Source organism: Nycticebus coucang, chromosome 1 (assembly GCF_027406575.1).
Source record: "Nycticebus coucang isolate mNycCou1 chromosome 1, mNycCou1.pri, whole genome shotgun sequence".
NCBI classification, from domain to species: Eukaryota; Metazoa; Chordata; class Mammalia; order Primates; family Lorisidae; genus Nycticebus; species Nycticebus coucang.
This window is the reverse complement of record NC_069780.1, coordinates 57,747,226-57,772,006: the sequence shown is the minus strand read 5'-3', so window position 1 is coordinate 57,772,006 and position 24,781 is coordinate 57,747,226.

The window sequence follows — 24,781 nt, the reverse complement described above, 5'->3', positions numbered from 1 at the left end:
GCACGTCACTTGACATGGGTAGCACATTCATTTCTGGCTAATAGCTCCCCATCAAATTTTGTTTTCTTTTACTGCCCCGTTCTATATAAAATTTCCTTTTAAGGTCCATAATTTTCTCTGGCTCTCTCTTTCTCTGTGGCCCATATTAAGTGCTGGGGAAATACTCCCTGGATCCTTTGCCTAAACTCAAGCAACACATTTTACAACGGCTTTTGTTTTCTGTGTCTTCTTTTCTTTTTTTTTTAAACGACCTCAAAAGCAATTAGCAATTGATCTCTTATTTTCTTAGTGTCCTGGGTTGGAGGCAGACACCTGTTCACTATGACTCTCTAACTTGACTTTCCAAATGTTACCTTGATCCTCTTCTCATCTGGCTGGAAGTGAAGTGCAGACACCCCAAACCTTCCCACTTGATGGGAGTATGAGATTTATGGAATGCCAGCAGCTCTTTCCCAAGAAATCGTTCTCATCAGACCTCTGCCAGCTCCACAACTTCAGCTTATTCACATCCTCCATGTGGCTCAGGTTTTCAATAGTCATGCTATTGTCCATTTTCTATACTAAAAAAAATTCTTCATGATAGACTTAATATAGTCATCATATCTCAGTCAAAACTGAGAAAAATGTTCAAAACTCCATTTAAACATCTTATCTTTCATGCTGGTGAGTTGGAATTTACTACTTACAGAAAAAGGAAGGAAAGTAAAAAGAGAAAGGAAGGAGAAAAGGAAAGAGGGAGGAAGGGAGCAGAAAGGGATGGAAGAAGGAAAGGAAGAAAAATTATCAAATGGAAATGCATATTATTACATGATAAATCAACTTTACATGAAAGATACATTCATTTATGGAGAACTGAAGGCAGAATAAGTCAAAGTTTAGGAAGTAATATTTATTTTGGGATAACAGACATAAAAAGAAAGTAAAGGAGTGAATATGTTGAAAAAATATCTATGGGCCAGACAAGAAATCGTTATTGATTTGATACCATTTCAGAAGAATGAAGAATCATGGAGAATTTTAATGCTGGAAAGTTATATCTTCATATTTTTTTTTTAATTTTTTTATTAAATCATAACTGTATACAATGATATGATTATGGGGCATCATACACTCACTTCATAAACCATTTGACACATTTTTATCACAGTGGTTAACATAGCCTTTCCGGCGTTATCTCAGTTACTGTGCCAAAACATTTACATTCTACATTTACCAAGTTTCGCAAATACCCCTGTAATATGCACCACAGGTGTGATCCCACCGATCCCCCTCCCTCTACCTACCCCCCCCTTCCCACTTCCCCCTATTGTTAAGTTGTAGCTGGGTTATAGCTTTCATGTGAGAGCCCCAAATTAGTTTCATAGTAGGGCTGTGTACATTGGGTATTTTTTCTTCCATTCTTGGGATACTTTACTAAGAAGAATATGTTCCAGCTCCATCCATGTAAACATGAAAGAGGTAAAGTCTCCATCTTTCTTTAAGGCTGCATAGTATTCCATGGTATACATATACCACAATTTATTAATCCATTCGTGGATCGATGGGCACTTGGGCTTTTTCCATGACTTAGCTATTATGAATTGGGCTGCAATAAACATTCTGGTACAAATATCTTTGTTATGTTGTGATTTTTGGTCTTCTGGGTATGTGCCCAGCAGAGGAATTACAGGATTGAATGGCAGATCTATTTTTAGATCTCTGAGTGTTCTCCATATATCTTTCCAAAAGGAATGTATTAATTTGCATTCCCACCAGCAGTGCAGAAGTGTTCCCTTTTCTCCGCATCCACGCCAACATCTCTGGTCTTGAGATTTTGTGATATAGGCTAGTCTCATTGGAGTTAGATGATATCTCAAAGTAGTTTTGATTTGCATTTCTCTGATGATTAAAGATGATGAGCATTTTTTCATATGTCTGAAGGCCGTGTGCCTGTCTTCTTCAGAGAAGTTTCTCTTCAAATCCCTTGCCCAGCCTGCGATGGGATCCCTTGTTTTTTTCTTGCTGATGCGTTTGAGTTCTCTGTGGATTCTGGTTATTAAACCTTTGTCAGAGTTATACCCTGCAAATATCTTCTCCCATTCTGAGGGCTGTCTGCTTGCTCTGCTTACTGTGTTCTTAGCTGTGCAGAAGCTTTTTAGTTTGATCAAGTCCCAGTAGTGTATTTTTGAAGCTGCTTCAGTTGCCCGGGGGGTTCTCCTCATGAAATACTCACCCAGACCAATTTCTTCAAGGGTTTTCCCTGCATTCTCCTCTAGTATTTTTATAGTTTCATGTCTTAAGTTTAAATCTTTAATCCAATGAGAGTCTATCTTAGTTAATGGTGAAAGGTGTGGGTCCAATTTCAGTCTTCTGCAGGTTGCCAGCCAGTTCACCCAGCACCATTTGTTAAATAGGGAATCTTTTCCCCACTGAATGTTTTTAATTGGCTTGTCAAAAATCAAATAGCGGTAAGTAGCTGGATTCATCTCTTGGTTCTCTATTCTATTCCAGATATCTACTTCTCTGTTTTTGTGCCAATACCATGCTGTTTTGATCACTATCGATTTGTAGTAAAGTCTGAGGTCTGGTAGTGTGATTCCTCCTGTTTTGTTTTTATTTCTGAGTAATGTCTTGGCTATTCGAGTTTTTTTCTGATTCCATATAAAACGAAGTAATGTTTTTTCAAGATCTTTAAAATATGACAGTGGAGCTTTAATAGGGAGTGCGTTGAAATTATATATTGCTTTGGGTAGTATGGACATTTTGATAATGTTGATTCTTCCTAGCCATGAGCATGGTATGTTTTTCCATTTGTTAACATTTTCAGCTATTTCTTTTCTTAGAGTTTCATAGTTCTCTTTATAGAGATCTTTCACGTCTTTTGTTAGGTAAATTCCCAAATATTTCATCTTCTTTGGCACTACTGTGAATGGGATAGAGTCTTTAACTGCTTTTTCAATTTGACTGTTGTTGGTGTATATAAAGGCTACCGATTTATGAATGTTGATTTTGTAACCTGAGACGTTGCTGTATTCCTTGATCACTTCTAGGAGTTTTGTAGTAGAGTCCCTAGTGTTTTCCAGATACACAATCATATCATCTGCGAAGAGCGAGAGTTTGATCTCTTCTAACCCTATATGGATACCCTTGATCGCCTTTTCTTCCCTAATTGCGGTGGCTAAAACTTCCATTACAATGTTGAAAAGCAATGGAGACAATGGGCAGCCTTGTCTGGTTCCTGATCTGAGTGGAAATGATTCCAATTTAACTCCATTCAATATGATATTGGCTGTGGGTTTGCTGTAGATAGCCTCTATCAGTTTAAGAAAAGTCCCTTCTACACCAGTTTTCTTGAGTGTTCTGATCATGAAGGGATGCTGGATATTATCAAAAGCTTTTTCTGCATCAATTGAGAGAATCATATGGTCTTTGTTTTTTAATTTGTTTATGTGCTGAATTACATTTATAGATTTACGTATATTGAACCAGCCTTGAGACCCTGGGATAAAACCAACTTGGTCATGATGTATAATTTGTTTGATGTGTTGTTGGATTCTGTTTGTTAGGATCTTGTTGAATATTTTTGCATCTATGTTCATTAGTGATATCGGTCTATAATTTTCTTTTCTTGTTGGGTCTTTTCCTGGTTTGGGGATCAGGGTGATATTTGCTTCATAGAACGTGTTGGGTAGTCTTCCTTCTTTTTCTACATTTTGGAACAGGTTGAGTAATATAGGTACTAATTCCTCTTTAAAGGTTTGGTAGAATTCTGACTTGAAACCATCTGGTCCCGGGCTTTTCTTTTTAGGGAGGTTTTGTATAGTTGATGCTATTTCTGAACTTGATATGGGTCTGTTCAACATTTCCACTTGATTCTGGTTAAGTCTTAGAAGGTGGCGTGCTTCCAAGTATCGGTCTATTTCCTTCAGATTTTCATATTTCTGAGAATAAAGTTTCTTGTAATATTCATTAAGGATTTTTTGGATTTCTGATGAGTCTGTGGTTATTTCGTCTTTGTTGTTTTGATTGATGATATTAGAGATTTTACTCTTTTTTTTCCTGATTAGGTTGGCCAGAGGTTTATCTATTTTATTGACCTTTTCAAAAAACCAGCTTTTTGATTTATTGATCTGTTGTATTATTCTTTTGTTTTCAATTTCATTTAATTCTGCTCTAATTTTGGTTATTTCTTTTCTTCTACTGGGTTTGGGTTTGGAATGTTCTTCCTTTTCCAGTTGCGTGAGATGTCCCATTAAGTTGTTAACTTCCTCTCTTTCCGTTCTCTTGAGGAAGGCTTGCAGTGCTATAAATTTCCCTCTTAGAACTGCCTTTGCAGTGTCCCAGAGGTTCTGATAGCTTGTGTCTTCATTGTCATTTTGTTCCAAAAAATTGGTGATTTCTTTCTTAATCTCATCTCTGACCCAGCTATCATTCAGCATAAGGTTATTTAACTTCCATGTTTTTGTATGGGTATGCAGATTCCTGTTGTTACTCAATTCAAGTTTTATTCCATGATGGTCCGAGAAGATGCATGGAATAATTTCTATTCCTTTAAATTTACTGAGGTTAGGCTTGTGACCTAAAATGTGGTCAATTTTGGAGTAAGTTCCGTGGGCTGATGAGAAGTATGTGTATTCAGTTTTGTTGGGATGAAATGTTCTGTAGATGTCTGCTAAATCTAAATATTGGATGGTTAGGTTTAAATCTAAGATTTCTTTGCTCAGCTTCTTTCTGGAGTATCGATCCAACACTGCCAAGGGAGTGTTGAAATCTCCAACGATTATGGAGCTGGAGGAAATCAAGTTACTCATGTCTGTTAGAGTTTCTCTTATAAATTGAGGTGCATTCTGGTTGGGTGCATAGATATTAATAATTGAGATCTCGTCATATTGAGTATTACCCTTAACAAATATGAAGTGACCATTCTTGTCCTTCCTTACTTTTGATGGTTTAAAGCCTACTGTATCTGCAAATAAAATTGCAACACCTGCTTTTTTCTGATTACCATTTGCCTGAAATATGGATGACCATCCTTTCACCCTGAGTCTGTATTTGTCTTTTAAGTTGAGATGTGACTCTTGTATGCAACAAATATCTGGCTTGAGTTTTTGTATCCAGTCAGCTAACCTATGCCTCTTTAGAGGACAGTTTAAGCCATTCACATTGATGGAGAGTATTGATAAGTCTGGTGGAATTTTGGGTATCGAGTTTTTCAAAGGTCCAGTGGACATTTTTAATCCTTTCGCCAGTGTGGAAGTTGGAGTTTGATCCGAAGTTTCTGAGTGAGTTTACTTTTGTGGTATAGGATTGGGTTGGTCATTGTGGAGGATAGGTCTGAGAACATCCTGAAGAGCTGGTTTACTTATGGCAAATTTTTTCAACATATCAATGTCATTGAAGTATTTAATTTCTCCATCATAGATGAAACTCAGTTTAGCTGGATACAAGATCCTGGGTTGAAAGTTTTTTTGCTTTAGGAGATTAAAAGTTGATGACCAGCCTCTTCTGGCTTGAAAAGTTTCAGCAGAGAGATCTGCAGTTATTCTAATATTTTACCTTTGTACGTTATAGTTTTCTTTCGCTGGGCTGCTTTGAGAATCTTCTCTTTCATGTTAACTTTAGTGAAGCTAATTATGATATGTCTGGAAGATGGCTTATTGGGGTTGAATCGTGCTGGGGTTCTGAAGCTGTCTGCTATCTGAATTTCAGATTCTCTAGGCATGTCTGGAAAATTTTCTTTCATAATTTCATGTAGAAGGGCCTCTGTGTCCTTGGCAGCCACTTCATCATTCTCCGAAATTCCTATAACCCTTATGTTGTTTTTTTTCGAATTATCTGAGAGCTCTCTGAGTGAGTGATCCGTTTTTGCTCTCCATTTCTCTTCCTCTTTGAGAGATTGGGAGCGTTCGAAGACTTTATCTTCAATGTCAGAAATCCTTTCTTCTGCTTGCTCCATTCTGTTACTGAGGGATTCTACTGTATTTTTCATATCTTTGAGGGCTGTAAGTTCTTGTTTCAGTGTGTCTAAGTCTTTGGTGGTTTTGTCTTTAAATTCGTTAAATTCTTGAGACAATTTTTGAATTTCTCCTCGAATTCCTAATTCCATTTTATTGATCTTGTCTGCAAACCAAATTCTGAATTCGACTTCTGACATCTCAGCCAGTTGTTTATGAATGGGATCTTCAATCACATCTGCCGTATCTTTTCTTGGGGGGGTTGATCTATTCTGGTTATTCATGTTACCAGAGTTTTTCCGCTGATTCCGCCCCATGGTTTACTCCCTTTGGTTTTTCCCCTGGGGTTTTATCGAGGGCCCGTACAGTGTTGTGGCCTGAGAAACTGGGGCCCTGTCTGGTGTGGTGGAGCAAAGTGGTTCTGTCTTGTTTTCAGCTGGTTTCTGTTCGATCCTATTGCAACTTCTACTCTGGCTTGAAGTCTGAGCTGTGTGGAAAAATCAGCAATTAAGTCACCCCGCCTGCCCACCTCTGGCCCCAGTTGGAAAAGGAGAATCAAACCTTCCTACAATCGCACACCCAGGGCACCGCCTGAAGAGTCCTCAGTCTATTAGCCCAGTTCAAAAGGTCCGAATCAACTGTCTCAATCGGCACTTGTCTCGGGTGGAAGGGTTCAAGAGGTCTCTGGGAACTGGATCACAGGGGCCTGGTGACTCCTCTGACACAGCTCACCCCAGTGCAGTGTGGAGTCAGGAGGAGCCACCCAGCAAACAGAGCAGTCTGGGAAGGTTGACGTCTCCTTCCCCACTTTGCCCCTCTGTCGGACCCAGTCACTGGTATCTCTGCAGATGACTAACCCAGTTGCCTGCAGTGAACAGACACTCCAGGGGTTTGCACCTGCCTGAATCGCAAGGAAGTCTGCCAGGCCCCCGCAGACTGCCGCTATCTAGCAGGAGGAGATGGGGCCTGACATCTATGAGTGTTTGATGCAGGTGATGGGAAGGAGGTGTTCACTCAGGCTTAGCCCCGTCCCTGATGCATGCTGCTAACAGAACAGAACAGAACAGACAACTTTGTGAGGTTCTGTCTCTGTTCCTGTCGTCGCCTACAGGAGACGGGCTGTTTTGAGTTCAAACGTCTTTGCTGCTGGAGAATTGCGTCTGAACACCTCTCTGGGTCGGCCCCGCCCTGGAGGCTTCCGGGTTTGTGAGCCGTGTCACCGGTGGCCTCCTCTGGTTGCCCAGGGAGACAGGGGGTGTGGCCTCAGAATATCCAGAAGTGAGCGTTCTGCCGTTAAAGAAAAAACGGCTGTTGATCTACCTCCAGGGAACTGCTGCTCTGGTGTGGGCACTCAGGCGACCCTTTTCTCCTCTGTCCCGCGCCTCAGAGTCAGCACTGAGCGGCCGCAGTTTGTGCTGGGTCCACACCCCTTAAGAGATCCCCCAAGAATCAGAACTCTTGGGGGATGGGCCCCCAGACTCCGATTGGGAGTGGGGCAGGGGGAAGCTAGAGTTTCATTCAGTTTCACGCAATACTACGGTCCGGGGAGGGCTCCTGCACTGCACCGCAGGTAAGTGCCGCCAAGGCTTGATTTCCCCTCAGCAGAGTGCCCTCTCCTCGCTCACGTGTCCCAGAGTCAGCGCTGACCTGACGCAGCTCAGGCACTGTGCACTTCCCTCGAGAAATCACCCAAGGAGCCGAACTCCTGGGGGATAGGCCCTCAGACCCCGAGTGAGAGTAGGGGTTCTCAGCTCTCAGCGGGGAGGCCAGAGTCTTATTCAGTCTTGGGCCCCGTATGCCCGGGGAGGGTTGGTGCACTGCACCGCAGGGAAGTGCCGCAAGGCGTGACACCCCCTCAGCCCGGTGCCCTCTCCTCACTCGGCGCGCCTCAGAGTCAATGCTGACCAGTTGCAACTCAGGGACTGTCCACTCCCCTTGAGAAATCACCCAAGGATCCGAAGTCCTGGGGGACAGGCCTCCAGACCTCAGTGGGCGGGAGGGCAGCGCCGGGGATTCAGGGTTGCCGGCAAAGGATTCCCAAAGTTTTATTCAGCCCTATGTCTGGCAGGAGAACGCCACGGCACCCCAGTAGGGGAGGTAGGTCCAGTTTTTAGAAGGTCTCTCCCGTGGAGTGTAGTGGGAAGGCCTTTAATTTCTGCCCGCTTGTTCAATTGTGGGGCTCTAGAGCCGGTCTCATGGGGGAGGGGGACTCCCGTCCGCTTGGTGGTGGATTTTGTACCTTTTGTTTGCGTCCTTGTGATCACAACTTGCCTCAGCAGTGTTGATGTGCGTTCTTCAGCCTTCTCTCTTGGTGAGGCTCAAGTCCACCAGGATACTTACTAAATTCCTGTCCCTTAACTCTCCTTCTGGACGGGAGCCTTTGTTGAAAGCTGGCTTCAGTCCGCCATCTTGTCTCCCCTACCTCTTCATATATTTTTAAATGGCCATGAGCATAATGAATAATAGTATTATAAGAGGTGAGACTGGAAGCAAAGAAAAAACAGCCAACACGATAATCTAATATTTCTAATGAAAAATAATGAGGAATGAATTTCAGTGACTGTCAATGGTTAAGAGAGAAAATAACTCAAATATTGCTATTTTTATTTTTTAAGAAATAGTATTAAAGTTTATTTTATAGTTCTCTGAAGCTAAGTACATGTTTGGTATTAGATTTAAAATGTAATTACACATACACGCACACACACACTTTTCCTAAAATACAGAAAACCGCTCTTATCTTTTTCATTTTTATTTTTTACTAAGAACACTAAATTTTATATTACAAAAACAATGCTTTAAATGATTCTTGTGAAGCCTGTCAGTGGGTACTATAGCAGATGCTTTGCATGCCCCACCCAGGTAAGCTCTTTGTCTGTCTCTTGCCTAAGGATTTTGTCTCCAGTGAAACTCCATCTACTTCTCTGAAATAGTAGCTTGGATGGGTAGAGTAGAGCATTGATAATAAGTGGAAAGGTGGTGTCTTTGGGGCCCCTACATGAGATGACACCAATGTTCCTTCTGAGTGGTCTCTTGGCAGGATTCAGATCTACTTACTTCCAGCAATAGCTCACTCATCAATACCTCCTTTCATGGCTTTAACCTAGTTCTGTCTCACATTGCTAATTCTTCACTCTGCTTCCTGGTATTATTCAACAACTAAATTGCACTGGAGTCTTCCTTTTTATCCTTATTTGGAATAAATTTCAAATGAAGACCCTTATCAATTGTTGTTGATCTTCCTATAATTATGAAATTCCTGGATAAGCAAAAATAAGGAGAGATCTACAAGTTAGGATTGGGAAATCCATGATGCAAAGGGATATAGGTAAATTCGAGAATTCCAGAAATATATTTGATTTAAACTTAGAAACCAGTGAATGCATTAACTTTCCATTATGTATTATGCTTAGCATTTAATATTATTTTTTCACTATTTCTGGAATTGTGTCTCATGTGTTACTTTTCAACATTAATTAAAACCACATTTTCCACAGTCTGCTTGCTTTTGAAAAATTGGAATTAATATTATGAGACAAAATAAGACATTTATTAATTTAGTAACTGAGAAATTGTAAAATCTATCTCGATTATTTCTTATCTAGGCACTACTGCAAATTCAAATATTAACTTAATAATTTTGGTATTGCATTTTCATTTTATCTGATCTGTACAAGTATAGCTCATAAATTTATTTATTTCACATAAAATATTGTAGTTAAATACATATTTGTAATTTGAAAAGAAAAACTTACAGTAAAAGTATAACCAAGAAAATGGTGATTTGATGTTTAATGATGATTGACAGAATAATCATATATTTCCATTTCTGAAACTCATCAAAATTTTTGAAAAAGGGGCTTTTTATAGTCAGTCTAATATTCCGTTCAAATTTCAGTCTGATCAATTGTTATTAATAGCTCACTAGAATCCAACCTGACAGACAAAACTCTTTCCCTAAAAATATTTCAATAAGCTAAAGTGTACGCTAGTATATGGCTGTGAAACACACCTTGCATTTTATTTTATTCATTGCTTGTGTGCACAGTAACAATTCACTTGCAGTTCAAAATTGATTTTCATTGATTTTCAGAGTTTGTGTATGTGTTGCAGTGTTTTGTTTCTTTTCTTTATTTTTCAAATGAAATTTTTTAAGTATTCTTTTATTAGTGGTATGAGGAATTATTGAAACAAATGATCCTTGCTTCCATTGCAAATAAAATAAATGGTCCAGTTGCTGGATTAGTATGAAAACAATTATTATTTGTGTTAACTATGTCACCATATAACAGTTTTGCTTTGTAAATGATATATAAACTCTTCCATGAGAAAGAACGATTCAGTGAATCAGCTATCAAGATTAATTTTATCAAATCCTTTTGTTTTAAGCAATTTTTATTGTACATTTTAGAACATTTTCTTATTAAAACAATCATTGCTCTCCTTGATTCTCTGGCTTTAGAATGTTGGAGTTTTAAAGCTATATTTGCATAAATCTAACCATGGTTGTCTATCAAATATTTTCCAAAACTTTCTCAATAATATTTCTGTTTATTTTCTTTTCTATGGGGATGCAGCAGAAGCATTACGCAGCCAATAGAAAATAATTTGTCAGCCAAACCACATTCCCACTTAATTATGCCCACCTGGTACGTAGGAACTCTACACATGTGCAAAGATTGGTGAAACGAATATGCTGTCTTTTTTAATGTAATCTACAGTGATATGCAGATGTTCTATTGCCTTTTTTAAGTTTTATAAAAGGCAATAGAAAAATAACAACAAAGTTTCCAAGGATCATAAAGAATATTAAAGCCCAAAATAATTCATAAAATCCATGCACCTCTCTACATGTAGAAAAATGCATCTTTGACATATGAAAAAATACTAAGTGCCGAATTACCTCCAAAAGAAGTTTACAATTGTCTAGTATGAAACAGGGTGGCCTATTCAAGAACATACATATTTTTTTAAAAGCTGCTTACTTCAAATGTTATTTACTTGATGGATAAAAAGTCCAGTATTTTTCATCAGCATGCTGGGTGTCAGTTCTACTTTTTGCCCCATACATTATTTCACCTGAAAGCTGTTAAATGCCACACAGACATCTGTGTTGCCCTGCATATTGAGAGTCCAAGTGGTCTGGCAAGCATTCAAAATGATTAGCAATAGAAAACCTCATTTGGAGAAAAGACACATTCATGGACACCTAAGTGCAGTGACTTTCCTTTCTTTCTAAACTGCAACAATAAAAAAAGCTCTTATTTTTGAACATAAATAGCACATGGGAGTATATGTCGATTGTTCTGATGCTTTTGTTAATGAATAATAGCGTTTTGTTTGTGTTCTCTCTAAAATGCTGGCATCTGAAGAGCTTTGCAATATGACCATTATATCGCTTTCCAATTGTCCTCTTTTTGTTATTCACATATTATATATCAGTAAATTAGTTTATTTTGTTATTTACTCAACATTTTTAAAGCCTATTTTGAAAAGTGTCAGCATTTTAATGTTCAAGTTTTCTCTTTTATCCTATCTTCTGTTTTTATGCCTTGTTTCAAACAAGTTTTCCTGTTTCCGAATTCTCGCTAAACTCCTTAAGATTTAGGGGTGTCCAACCTTTTTTTCTCTGCCACACATTAGAAGAACAAGAGTTGTCATGAGCCATACATGAAATATAGAATCACTAACAAAAGCTGATTAGCAAAAAGAAAAAGAAAAAAAATCCATGCATACTTTTCGTGAGAATAAACACACAGCTGAAACACTATGGGCACATAGAGCAAATGAGAATAAATGAAAATAAATCGTCATCATAAGCCACTGATGGCTAGAGTTATTTGACATTGCTGCATTGAGCAGCTTATTCTGACTGAAACAGAAACACTAAGAATTACAAGATGGCAGAGGAGGGCTCTACTTTGGCCAGCAGAATTTGTAGTGAAAAGTATCCAAATTCTGACTCTACTTTTTAAAGCATGTTCTGTCTTGTGAAAATCACTTGATTCTGTGGGCCTCTGAGTTTGAAGCTGCTAAAACATTTGAAGCTGCTAAAATATCAGTGGTCCTAGAAAAATTAATTTCACTCTCAGCTTCAATTATAATTATTTCACTATGTAATTACACAATCATTTTAGCTGGTAAAAACTTTATACACATAACTTCTGTGTGCCATTTCAGAGAGAAGATGGAGGAGTCCTGCTTTCTTACTGAGGTTCTCTGTCCTTTGTAATTAATGAAAGGCATAGTATGTATTGAAAAATCCTAGCCATTATTTGTACAAAGTGTTATTATGACTATGAGATCACACGATTTGTTAGATTTTCTTAGCAGAATGTTAGAACAGGGAATGGAAAGGCTGACTGAATCTCAGTTATGGTGACAACCTCATTGGCACCTAGCAATATTAAGTGCAAAAACAACAAAGTCAAAACAGAACAAAGAAAACTAGAATTCCGTGAACAGAACATTTTCCTTTCTTATCAATGACAGTAATTTAGCTGAAAATTTGGGAATGGCTTTTTGATATATATGATTTCAGTTCAAATTTTTTTCAGAAATATTTTTATTTGGTCTTTTTATGGCATTTGACATGAAAAATGTGTGAAAATAAGTGCCAGTAGTAGCCAGTTAGAAAACATACATGAATGAAGGAAAGTAGTAGGGTAAATTGGAGCTGGTAAATTGGACCAGTGCAATGGGATTCCTGCTATTTAGGTCCATTTTTTCTTATTCTTCTGTAATGAAGGTATAATAATCTAGTTTCAGTAGATATTCCCAAGATTTCAAAAGCGATCCAAAAACTTGTATTTATGTAGAATATTCTTATTTTAAATACTGTTAAATATTTAAATCTTTGGTAAGACATATATATGTCAGCCACATGTAAACTAAACAAAGTATAGTTCTTCAAATGCAGTTTATAATTGTGAGTTTATATATTAATAATTACAGTTAATGGAATTACATGGAAACAATTAATACTAGAAAAATAGTTCCATTCAGGTAGAACTTCACTTGAACTAAAGAAGTCATTATTACTGTCCACTTAAAAGATAGAGGATTAATGTCACTTTCTCGCATGTAACATTCCATTCTTTAAGCTTTACCAGTACAGTAAATATTGAAATATTTCCTGTTGCATGAGATGTTATTTCTCTTCTGGTTTCTGCTTCACCTTTTAATCTTATCATGTATCAGTCTTCTACACTCACATTTACTTTCTTGCCATTCCTTGAAAGCTTTCTGCTAGGGGCTTTGCCAGGTTTTGCTAGTGGGGAACTGTCTCCCAGAGCTTAAAGTGATTGATCACTGTTCATTATTTAGGTTCCAACTACTTAAAATTACTTCCGTGATCACTGTAGCTAAATAAGCACCATCACACTAGCTAAGATTTTGTGTGGGGGTTTTACTTTCATACATTGTTAGTATTTGGTCTTACTTTGATTTTTCTGTTTTTATTTTTTAGTCTTTGGCCTTAAGTATTGAATCCTGTGAGATCAAGAAAATCTTTTGATTTGCTGATTATCTCTTGACTTCAGATGGAAGAGAGCCTAAGGGATGTGTGAGATTGTGTGTGTGTACACATGTAAGAGTTTTATTTAAGCACTGAATAAAATACATTTTTTGTTAATATGCCTTTCCATGCTGATGTCAGGGTTACATATGCAACATTTAGACCAACCAGTCTAGATTTCCTGACCTCTAGTTGAAAATGCCTGATGAAGAACTGCAGTTTGTGCTGTCTCAGGATGCTTCTCCTTGACCTTTCTTCTACTTGATGTGTAGAATTCATTCGATTCCATGAGTGTTTTATCTATGGATGCTTGACATTATGAAAAACATATACGTTAGCAAGGATGACAAAATGTAAAGATTCATCTGGAAATATTGTATTATTTATGACTGAGTACCATCTATCTCACGATTTCAGAATATTTGTCCTTTATCTCCCCAACCCCAGCAACTGAATTATAATCATTTCAAAAAATAAATAATAATGGTACTGACAATATCTGTGACTTATCCCAGAGATTCTGTTAAAATTGACCAGGATTTAGAGTTAACTCGCAGTTGTATTTACTAAAGCTCACTCATGTTATTGTCGCCTGAATACGAGCATACTACGTGTGGAAACAGCTAGTCTATCCCAAAAAAGAGGTGAGAAGCAGAGGAGGACAGGCAATGCTAATTATTTTCATATTTTTAAATTACAATCATTAGAGGGAGGGAGCATGATATTGCAAAATATTGCAGGCGTTTATGGAATTTTTGAACCTTAATGACAATTGTTAAAAACGAAAGGCCTCACTTGAACTAGAAACTGCCCATATCTCTCTTTTGCTGGTACTATCAGACATCACATAACAAACTCCCAGCTTTCTCTAAGTCAAACTAGTCTTTATCTTTATTATCACTTTCAATGTACCATGCCTAAAACAAGCTCAGATTCCTTTCCAGATCAGTATGATTCTTCATATTTGGCTTCCAGAAAATAGGATGTATCTGATTTCACAAACAGTTTAAGAGATGGTGTTTCTGTGATACAACAAATATAATTGTGACTTTATTTAGTCCTAGCCCTCACATGTTAGTGATCTATCTCACTTGAGTATTTAAAAAATTAATAAAAATATGTACGTTTTTTCTTCTTAGTTATTCATATTAATAATGCACATATCTACAACCACATATGTTTAAGATATATTCACCTGAGTTGGCAAGCTGGAAAACATGTTTCACATTGTTTTTAAAAAGGAATTTACTTCGGTGTTTCACAGAAAGAAAAGAGAAGTCATAAATAAAAAGAACCCTCTCAGCAATAGCGCACAATACATAATGCATTCAATACAATATGCCGTACAATTTACCCAAAACATAAAGGAATACGAAAGTGGTAGTAATTGTTTATTAGTACCTATGCAAACTTATAAATCCATCAAAACATTAGATGTCATGATTATGGTTTCCTATTTTAACATAATAAAACACCTTTCATACAAAGATGTAAGGAGAAAAACCATGGAACAAGAAAAAACATACAAAAGCTACTCTGAATAAAGTACAAATGAGAGAAAATTGGGATACAAAATCAAAAGAATTGAATATATTTTTCCTTTTCAATCATAAAATCGACTAAACTTTTAGCAATGCAGAGCAACAATTTCTTCTTTCATTGTTTTAACAAATGCTTCATAAATATCTGCTAAACATGATATGGCTATATAACACCATTCTTAGTTACCAGTAACTAATATACTAGACAGTTAAAACATAAAAATCAATTATTAAATGTAAAGTCATAAAAGCTACAAAATTGGTGCTTAGGAAGTGCTATAAGAGTTTGGATGTGTGAGAGAAAGTAATTGTTGAGGTTATTTTTACAGTAGAGAAAACAAGGGAAAACAAAGAATAGTATTCCAGATAAATTCCAACACAGAACTATAATTCTTAAGGAATATCAGCTTCTAAATTGAATAGATTTAAGGACAATGCCTGTGGGTACAGGAAAACAAATATGTATTGAATGAATTGACTACATTAATTTGAAAAGTTAAATTAATCTACAGAGTCATTTAAAGACAGACCTAGGAATTTAAACTTTAATCCATAGACTGGCTAAGTATTCTGTGGCCAACTGTCCTACACATGATAATTTAAAGGGGGGGGGTGATTTAAGTAAGGACGATGTATGAGGAATGTAATAGAAAGAGTCTATGCATGACAACGTACCCTTGGGTGATGTGGAAAGTAGAGAGGAGGACAGGAATGTTGTTTCTTTTTTGCATAAAATGAAAAGTAGATTCTACAGTGGTAAAATAGACGTTGTTATGAACAATTCAGTAAACAAGAAATAAAAGGAAAAATGACAACTCATAATTTATTTTTAATTTAAATAAAGCTATTTGCCTCAGGTCCTTCCTCACTTTTTACACGCACTTGCAAACAACCTAGGAAGAAGAAACAGTATAAAAAACTCATTGGTAGAGATATATCAAGTATTTTAAACACTAAAAATTGACAAAGAAAGATAGAGAAATAATGCTTAAGAAATATTTATCAAGGCATTTCTCAGAAATGAATCTTGAATTTTTTCCTATTCTCAAAATATTACTATGGAGGGAAGCCAGAGTAACAAAATGTATTAGCCTGATTAACAAAATGTATTTTTCGAAAGGATCTCAGCACTTAACAAATAATGATGTCTCTTGACACTAATCCCATTTTCTTATCCAATGGTCTGACAAATGGCCACATCATCTAATTGCTGGATTCAATGTGTACCAAACATATTATGGCTGTAATCACAGCTGAAAATTGTAAGATTTAGATCTTATCTTCAAGGAATGTGATTTTCTGTGTGTGTTAGGAGCGTTTTAACTGTCGGCATCCTTATCCTGAAAAAATAAAACAGTATCTAAATTTCCTACAACAAAACACTGAAGGAGAAAGGCAGCATTTACCTTTTAGAAAAGGGAATAATTCAAGTTTTACCTGAAGACATTGTGGAAATGAAAAATTGTGGGTGGCGCCTATGGCTCAAGGAGTAGAGCGTCGGCCCCATGTACGGAGGGTTCAAACCTGACCCCCGCCAAACTGCAATAAAAAAATACGCGGGCATTGTGGTGGTCGCCTGTAGTCCCAGCTACTAGGGAAGCTGAGGCAAGAGAATCGCCTAAGCCCAAGAACTGGAGGTTGCTGTGAGCTGTGACGCTACAGCACTCTACTGAGGGTGACAAAGTTAGACTCTATCTCTACAAAAAAAAAAAGAAAAAAGAGAGAAAAATTATGGGAAGCTCTGTGGGAGTCAGGGGTTCTGAAGGCAGTCCATACTTTTTTCTTTTTTTTTTGAGACAGAGTCTCACTTTATCACCCTCGGTAGAGTGCCATGGTGTTACACAGCTCACAGCAACCTCCAACTCCTGGGATTAGGCCACTCCCATGCCTCAGCCTCCTGAGTAGCTGGGACTACAGGTGCACGCCAAGACGCCCAGAAATTTTTTGTTGTTGTTGTTGCAGTTTGGCCAGGGCTGGGTTTGAACCCACCACCCTCGGTATATGGGACCAGTGCCCTGCCCACTGAACCACAGGTGCTGCCCACTGAACCACAGGCGCAGCCCCTTTTTCTTTCTTTCTTTTTTTTTTTTGAAACAGAGTCTCACTATGTCACCCTCAGTAGAGTGCCGTGGCACAAACTCTTGGGTGTAAGTGATTCTCTTGCCTCAGCCTCCCAAGTGGCTGGTACTACAGGTGCCAGCCACAATGCCCAGCTGTTTTGTTGTTGTTGTTGTTGTTGCATTTACCATTGTTGAGCTGGCCCTGGCTGGGTTCCAAACCGCCAGCCTTGGTGCATGTGGCTGGCACGGTAACCACTGTGGACCCAGCCTGAAGGAAGTCCATACTTTAAATAGCACAAGAAACTGTCTCTTGGTTCCTCATCACTGGCATCAGAATACTCATCTGGACATAATTGAGTACAGGTGAAAATTTCTCTGGTGTCCTATATAAGCAGGAAGGTTATTGGAACAATTTATCACCAAAAGAAAAAATAGCTTCGAATTCCCTAAAACTCATATATCCATTTCCTTATGAATGAACATTTAAGCTGCTTACATTTTTTTTCTGCCTGCATTTAAAATCATTCAACACATCTTTACATAAGCAGGATTTTATTTGTATATGAAAGATTGCCATATGTGGCACTCCACAAAATTCCTTTCCAAAAATCTGTAGCAGGACAACAAAAATGGTTTGTGAAAGCTAGTCTACACCCCTTTATGATCAGCAGTGGTCTTATTAGGACAAAATTGTCCTAAAATTTTCATATTTTGCCTATATGATCAGTATAAATGTATATCACTCTTTTATTTCAATTTTTCTACATATCACTGGAGTTTATTTTCACACACACACATATATGCTATGGACTTTTCTCTTTAGTGATTTATATGCTTATGTATTTGTTACTCAGTTGGCTATTCATCTTTACCTGATCAATTTGAATAAATTTAAATATTAAAAAACTCCTTGTCAGATATATTTGTATTTTCAATAAAGATTTATTTAATAAGTGTCTGAGCAAGTGTAAAAAAATCATCTTGATGAATGCAGTAAGGCAGTGATTTTTCAAACAGGTGGTTCTCCCCCAGTGCCAGTGACTTGGCAATGTCTGGAAATACGTTTATTTGTCACATCTGAGAAATGGTTAGCGTCACAGGTATCTAATTGATATAAGTCACGAATGCTGCTAAACAAACATAAAATAGCCACTAATATCCCTCATCCCAACAAAGAACTATCTGGCCCAAATCCAAGGTAGATAAACCCTGAGTTAAAAAAATAAACAACATTTACACTAATGACTCAACATAGTAGATGACTGTGGCATCTTGGCACAGCCACTATAAAAAGAAAAGTATAAGGGAGAAAACAGACAATGAAAAAACCCTAAAGCACATATTTATATTTCCAGTTAGAATCACATTTTTCAAATTGGTCTCAGATATTTTGTTTCAATGATGCTTTTGTCTATGCCTATATTAATACTTTATTAATTCAATTGGAATGGTTTTATAAGTCACTCTTATATTTTGCAAGGTAAATTCTCATAATTGCCTATATAATTTTATTATTCTAAGGAAGCTGTTCTTCTCTATAGACTTTAATACTACTTTCTTTAAATTCAGACATAATCTAAACCATACAAAATCACATCAGCATTGGCATTTGTGCATTCAGTATATCAAAATGTATAAGTTTGTCACCTGAATTCTTAGAGACAATATTCTTAGACGTGTTCCTGTGTCATTACATTTAAATCTTGCTTTATAAATTTGAATAAATTTTAATAATTACACCATGTGGTTCCTCAACATTATCGTCAAATTTATTCCTAAACATATGCACACTTTTTGCTGTTATTCTAGAGTTACTTTTATGTATATTATCCTAGCTACTCATTGATAAAGTAAATATAGAGCCTAGAAATCTTCTTGAATTAGGATGACTTAAAAATTATATAATTCATGTTAGATTTTAGTTTCAGAGTCTTAGTTTTCCCAAGTACACGGTTATATTATCCATAAAAATAATTCTCATTTTATTTTCTTCTGATACAGTTAAACCTTCAAAACAATGTCAAATAATAATGCTAGGAATTCTAATACTCTTTTACCGGAATTTCACCCTTCAGTAGGTTCTTGGTCTCCGTCATTAGAAGAATGAATCTATGGACCACAGATCAGTGTTAAGACCGGATTTATTTACAGAAAAGAATACAGAAACGCCAGAGCTTCTGGCAGAGAGAGAAAACCCAAATACAGAGAGAAAAGCTCTCTCCCTCTCTGTCTGTCTGTCTCTCTCAGGGCTCTTTGTCTAGGGGTATATATAGTCTCATGGGGCCCTCTGTAGTTACATTTAGCGTATCTGGGACAACTTGTCTGGGACATGTCTGCGTGAAAACTAATTGTTACAATTACTTTCATTCCCAGGCCTAGGAAACTTACATGAAATTGACCAGGCTAAGGAAATGGGGGGTTCCCTGCTCAGACCTAAGTGCAAGGGGAGGTGCTGGTGTCTCCCTTGCAGTTGCCTGGCCCCTCGGGCTACAGGAGCCTCCTGACCGCTGGTTCCTCTACTTCCTACCACCGAATCAACACTGCCAAGGCAGAGGCAGCTGGTCAGCCCTGCCCCCTCCCCGCAGCTCCACGGAGCTAGGCTGGGAAGGCACTTGTCCTGTATCACTCTCAAGTTCCGAGAGTTAAGCAAATGCGTTTTTATGTGTCCCAAATTCACAAAATGCTAGAGGTTGATAATGGGAAATTGATAGTATTAAGTACATGTACTTTAGTTTATTCACATTTTTTTATGTTTTAATAAAGAATAGTTATAGATTTCAGTAAATGATGTTCATCTAATAGCATGAGCACATTTTTTTTATCCATTTAATTTGTTGATAAACTGTTTCTTAATACAGATTCATTTTTTAATCTGATAAAAAAATTGTAGCAATATATTCTTCTCTTGATTCTTAATGGCTTCTCTTAGGCAATGTTTAAAATAATTTTTGCATACATATCTACAATAAATCTATAATTTTCAATATATTGTATATCACATTTTTGACATTGAAGTGATGCTAACTTTATTCATTCATTTGAAAAATAATGCTATTTATTTTTGGTGGCATGGAAGAATTTGTGCAATATTAAACTTATCAGATCTCTAAAATTTAGACCTGCTACATCAGACCTTCATGGCATTTTCACTGGGAGAGCTTTACCTTTCTAATTGGTTCTGTGTATATTTTTCTATTAAACTTTCTACTTCTTCACGGATCACTTCGTTTTCTCCTTGGATCACATTTAGTACACTTATTTCTGTTTTGAGTAATCCATTTCTTCTAACTTTAATAAATTATTTTGATTCATCATGTATCGTTTCTTACCCCTCTTAACAATTATTTACTGCTCAATAAATGATATTAAAAGAATATACATTTTACTATTTAATTTCTTGTGTTAAATAAACCACTGAAAAATAAACCACAAAGAAGACATGACTACAGTTTAAAAAGCCTTGATCTATTACAAAGCCCTAATTTTTGTTGTTTTTGTTGTCCTTTTTTTTTTTTTCCTGTTGCAGCATATTACGAAGTCATGACTAGATGTTCAAAGAAAGCATGTCCGTCTTCAAATCACACTGGCTTACAATTAAAGAGGATTCAGTTTCCTTTTCCCAAAAGCAATTTGATATTCTACTTGACTCCACAAATAGATACTTTCAAATATACTTGTATAACCTTAGGATCTTTTGGGAGAAAATAAAAAATGGAACATGCCGTTATTCCTAAGTGCTATTATCATTGTCATCAATACAATCACCCTTCAAGTATGAAGTTATGAATAACTTCACATCAAAGTTTTCTTGAATCATAATAGATACTCTTATTGCTTTGTAGTGATCTGTCTGTTATGGAATATAGCTGATAATTATCACTCTGAAGTAAATGTCGTTTCTTCATGCATTATCTCCTGTGAAACACTTTGGTATGACAGAACACAGTAAAATTACATTACAGTGCTGATATTAAAATCATGACATTTCTGATATGTATGAAAAATACAATTTTTTAGTTTGCCACTCTCAAAAGTATTGTCTTTCGTTGATGATTTTCTGTTGCAATTTATTAGGAAATCTGTTAATGTAAGAAGTATCTGCCAGAGAATAACAGTGCAAAGCCAGTTAATGTATCTTACAATTTCTATGACTTTTTATTCATTTTAAGTTATATTACTATATTATTTTAAACACTGAAGCACATTTAAGAGTATATATTATCTTCTTTGGCTAATGGAGCTGCCAAGAATTTGATCTAGTTCAATAATACGGTAACTATACAATATTTTGCAAAGCATATTTTATTGTATATGGCGTTTGGCTTACACATAAATATCACATTGCCTTTGATTTTCTAATCATAGTGTTTATGACTGAGCTGAGCTGAAAAGTCACAATGTAGGAATTAAATTATATAAATAATACAATTCTAATAGAATATAAGGAAATAAAGCAGTAATGTACATTAAGTGGACTAAACAAAGTTTGAAAAGAAATGCCAACCAACAGAACCATGTTCTGACACATCAAACAGAAAGACAATCTGTATATGTGTATGCAAATTAAGAGAATATAAAAATAAAAACTGTGTATACATAATCAGATAGAAATTCTAATGTTAAAGGAGTAAAAAATAAGTATTAAGTTTCTGATCAGAACAGCGAAATAACCATTAACTATAAAAATAAGTTACTAAACATTTATTATGTACTTGGTGTTCTAAGTGCTCCATATAAAATATCTCAAATAACCCTCATAATAATATAAGGCAGGGATATTATTATACTCATATTAACAGTTGAGCAACTTGATACTTAAAGTAGTGAGAGAACAATAAATGTGGCCAGAATCAGTCTGTCTCTAGATTATAAAATTATTTTCAAACCAATCCTGCTTATCTCAATGATAATATTACTGCCTAGCAATAGTAGTATTTACATACATATTTGTTACTTGTCCTCAACTCAAACCAATAAGGTATGTGCTATTGTCCCCATTAGTCAGTTTCAGACAGAATAATTATTTGTTCAGATTCATGCTAATAAGTAATGGAGACATACAGGTGTTTATGATATTACAGCTTCTTTTCTTTTTTTAAATTAAATTAATTTTATTTTATTATTAAGTCATAGCTGTGTACATTAACGCGATCATGGGCACCATACACTGGTTTTATAGACCGTTTGACATATTTTCATCACACTGGTTAACACAGCCTTCCTGGCATTTTCTTAGTTATTGTGTTAAGACATTTATATTCTACATTTACTAAGTTTCACATGTACCCTTGTAAGATGCACCGCAGGTATAACCCCATCAATCCTCCTCCCTCCCCTCCCTCTCCCCCTTCCCTATATTCTTAGGTTATAACTGGGTTATAGCTTTCATATGAAAGCCATAAATTAGTTTCATAGTAGGTTTGAGTACATTGGATACACAGCTTCTTTTATTCTTCAGCAGAAATTCTTTTCAGTTGAGAAGGATTTGAATGACAATACTTAAACATGAAAAGGAAGACTATGAAAACCAATTATTTCTTTGAATTTAAAGATCTTTATCTACAAAATCAAAACATATGTCATTTATTTTAGAGCAAGGTTGCAAAGCTTAAATCTATACAAAAATTGAAATTTGGGAGAGCATAAAGTAAATACCAAATAAATACTGGCTTTTATTATTATCGTAAGTATCCATGAGCTTAAGGAAGGAAGCAAGCAGCACTGTAAGAAAAAACACAAAAATAACACACACAAAAATATACACACACACACAATCACACGTAGATGATCACTGTTCACTTGTATACTTGGAACTCCAAATGAGTGCATGAAAATCTGAAAAAATGTTTGCCAGAGTGTTTGGAACAGTGTAGATACATAAAACATAACACTTTATGAGAATTTAACCACAGACTTTTTCAAGGGCATACTATTCTTGAAGTATTATTGGCCTTCTGCCCTATTAGGATACGAAAGCTGAGACATTCAGCTGGCACCATCGACTTTTCACTATAAATGCCCAGGACATGTTTATCTATTCAGATGAATAGATAGACAGATATAGAATATGTGTGTATGTGTGTATACACACATATATGTGAGCATACTTCCATGTCTCCAGCACTCCAGCAATCAATTTTTTCACTATTCAAAAATTGGACACTGGTCTTATTCAAGGAAAGGCTTAACAGGTTATATGAAGTAATATAAGTAACAGAAACAAAAGAAGATGGAGATGCCAAATTAAAGAAGATACTTAAAGGAAAATAAATGCAGATGTTAAAACTAAAGGATAGAAGTCTATTCAGAATTATAAAGAAATAATAAGACTGCCTAATTTCTTGATAGGGAATTATTTGAGCAAGAAAAACCAACAAAGGAAATGTTACCATCCTTGCTGGAGTAACCCCTGAATAACTTTAAGCTGCCTTTCTTTAGTGAAGTAGATAATTATTTACTAATTTATAAGCATAGTTTACCAGGTTCATGCACTTGCAAAAAATTGCCTTATTATATTTTTTATTATGATGTGCGATTTTGTTGCTATTCAGGGAATTTGTTATGAATTAAGTGGCTTACAGAAGTTCGTCTTTACCTATGTCAGAATTCTAGTGAAAAATCACTTCTAAGTTGCTAGCATGAAGTCCTAGCAATGACTTCTGTGCTTTAAAACTATGTTTATTATCACAATTCCAGACTTATAAACCCAAATATTAAATATGTACTTTTATATTTATAGACTTGTTAATAATTTTTCAGACTAAAGAAATGGTAAGATTTGTCAATGTCAGTATAAATAGGCAAGTGATTTTCTTTTTTTTTAAATAGAGAGAGAGTCTCACTTTATATTGTCCTCAGTAGAGTGTCGTTGCGTCACACACAGATCACAGCAACCTCCAGCTCCTGGGCTTAGGCAATTCTCTCGCCTCAGCCTCCCAAGTAGCTGGGACTACGGGTGCCCGCCACAATGCCTGGCTATTTTTTTGTTGCAGTTTGGACTGGGCGGGTTTGAACCCACCACCCTTGTTATATGGGGCTGGCGCCCTACTCACTGAGCCACAGATGCCGCCCAGTAGGCAAGTGATTTTTATTTTATTTTAAAGACAGATGATCTTTTTCTAATTGGTTAATTTTAGATGAAGTTACAGGACCATGTTCATTGAGTAGGAAGACTCTTATAGAATAGTATTTAAGCCCTTATACTCTACACTTAGTATAAGGGTTTGAACACAATAATTAAGAAAAGTCCATGAAGGCTATGTTAACCAGTTATGTGAAAATATTTCAGACTGTATATGGAACCAGCACATTGTACCTCATGATTACATTATTGTACACAGCTATGATTTAATTAAAAAAAGAATAGGATTTAAGTTTTTATTTTATAATGTCCTACATTTTTGGAAGACTAGCAGTAAGGAGTCTTTTTTAAAAAAGATCACATACTTTCTGCATGTGTATGTGTGTGCACACGCATGTGTATAGCAGGAAATACATATTTTTATGTCTCCCAAACTAAAAGCTTTATTTTACTAGCACCAGCCAAACGAAATTGGAGGTAATGACTTCTCTATTTGATGAATAAAAGTCATATAATCCATTGATCTTTGTATGTATTTCAGGAACAGTTTCACCTAAAAGTGCATCTGCATTTTGTTGTAATTTCATGGGTTCACAGAGTGCATTCACTCTGATGGCTGAATTTTGAATTGAATTCTCAATTTGAAGTCT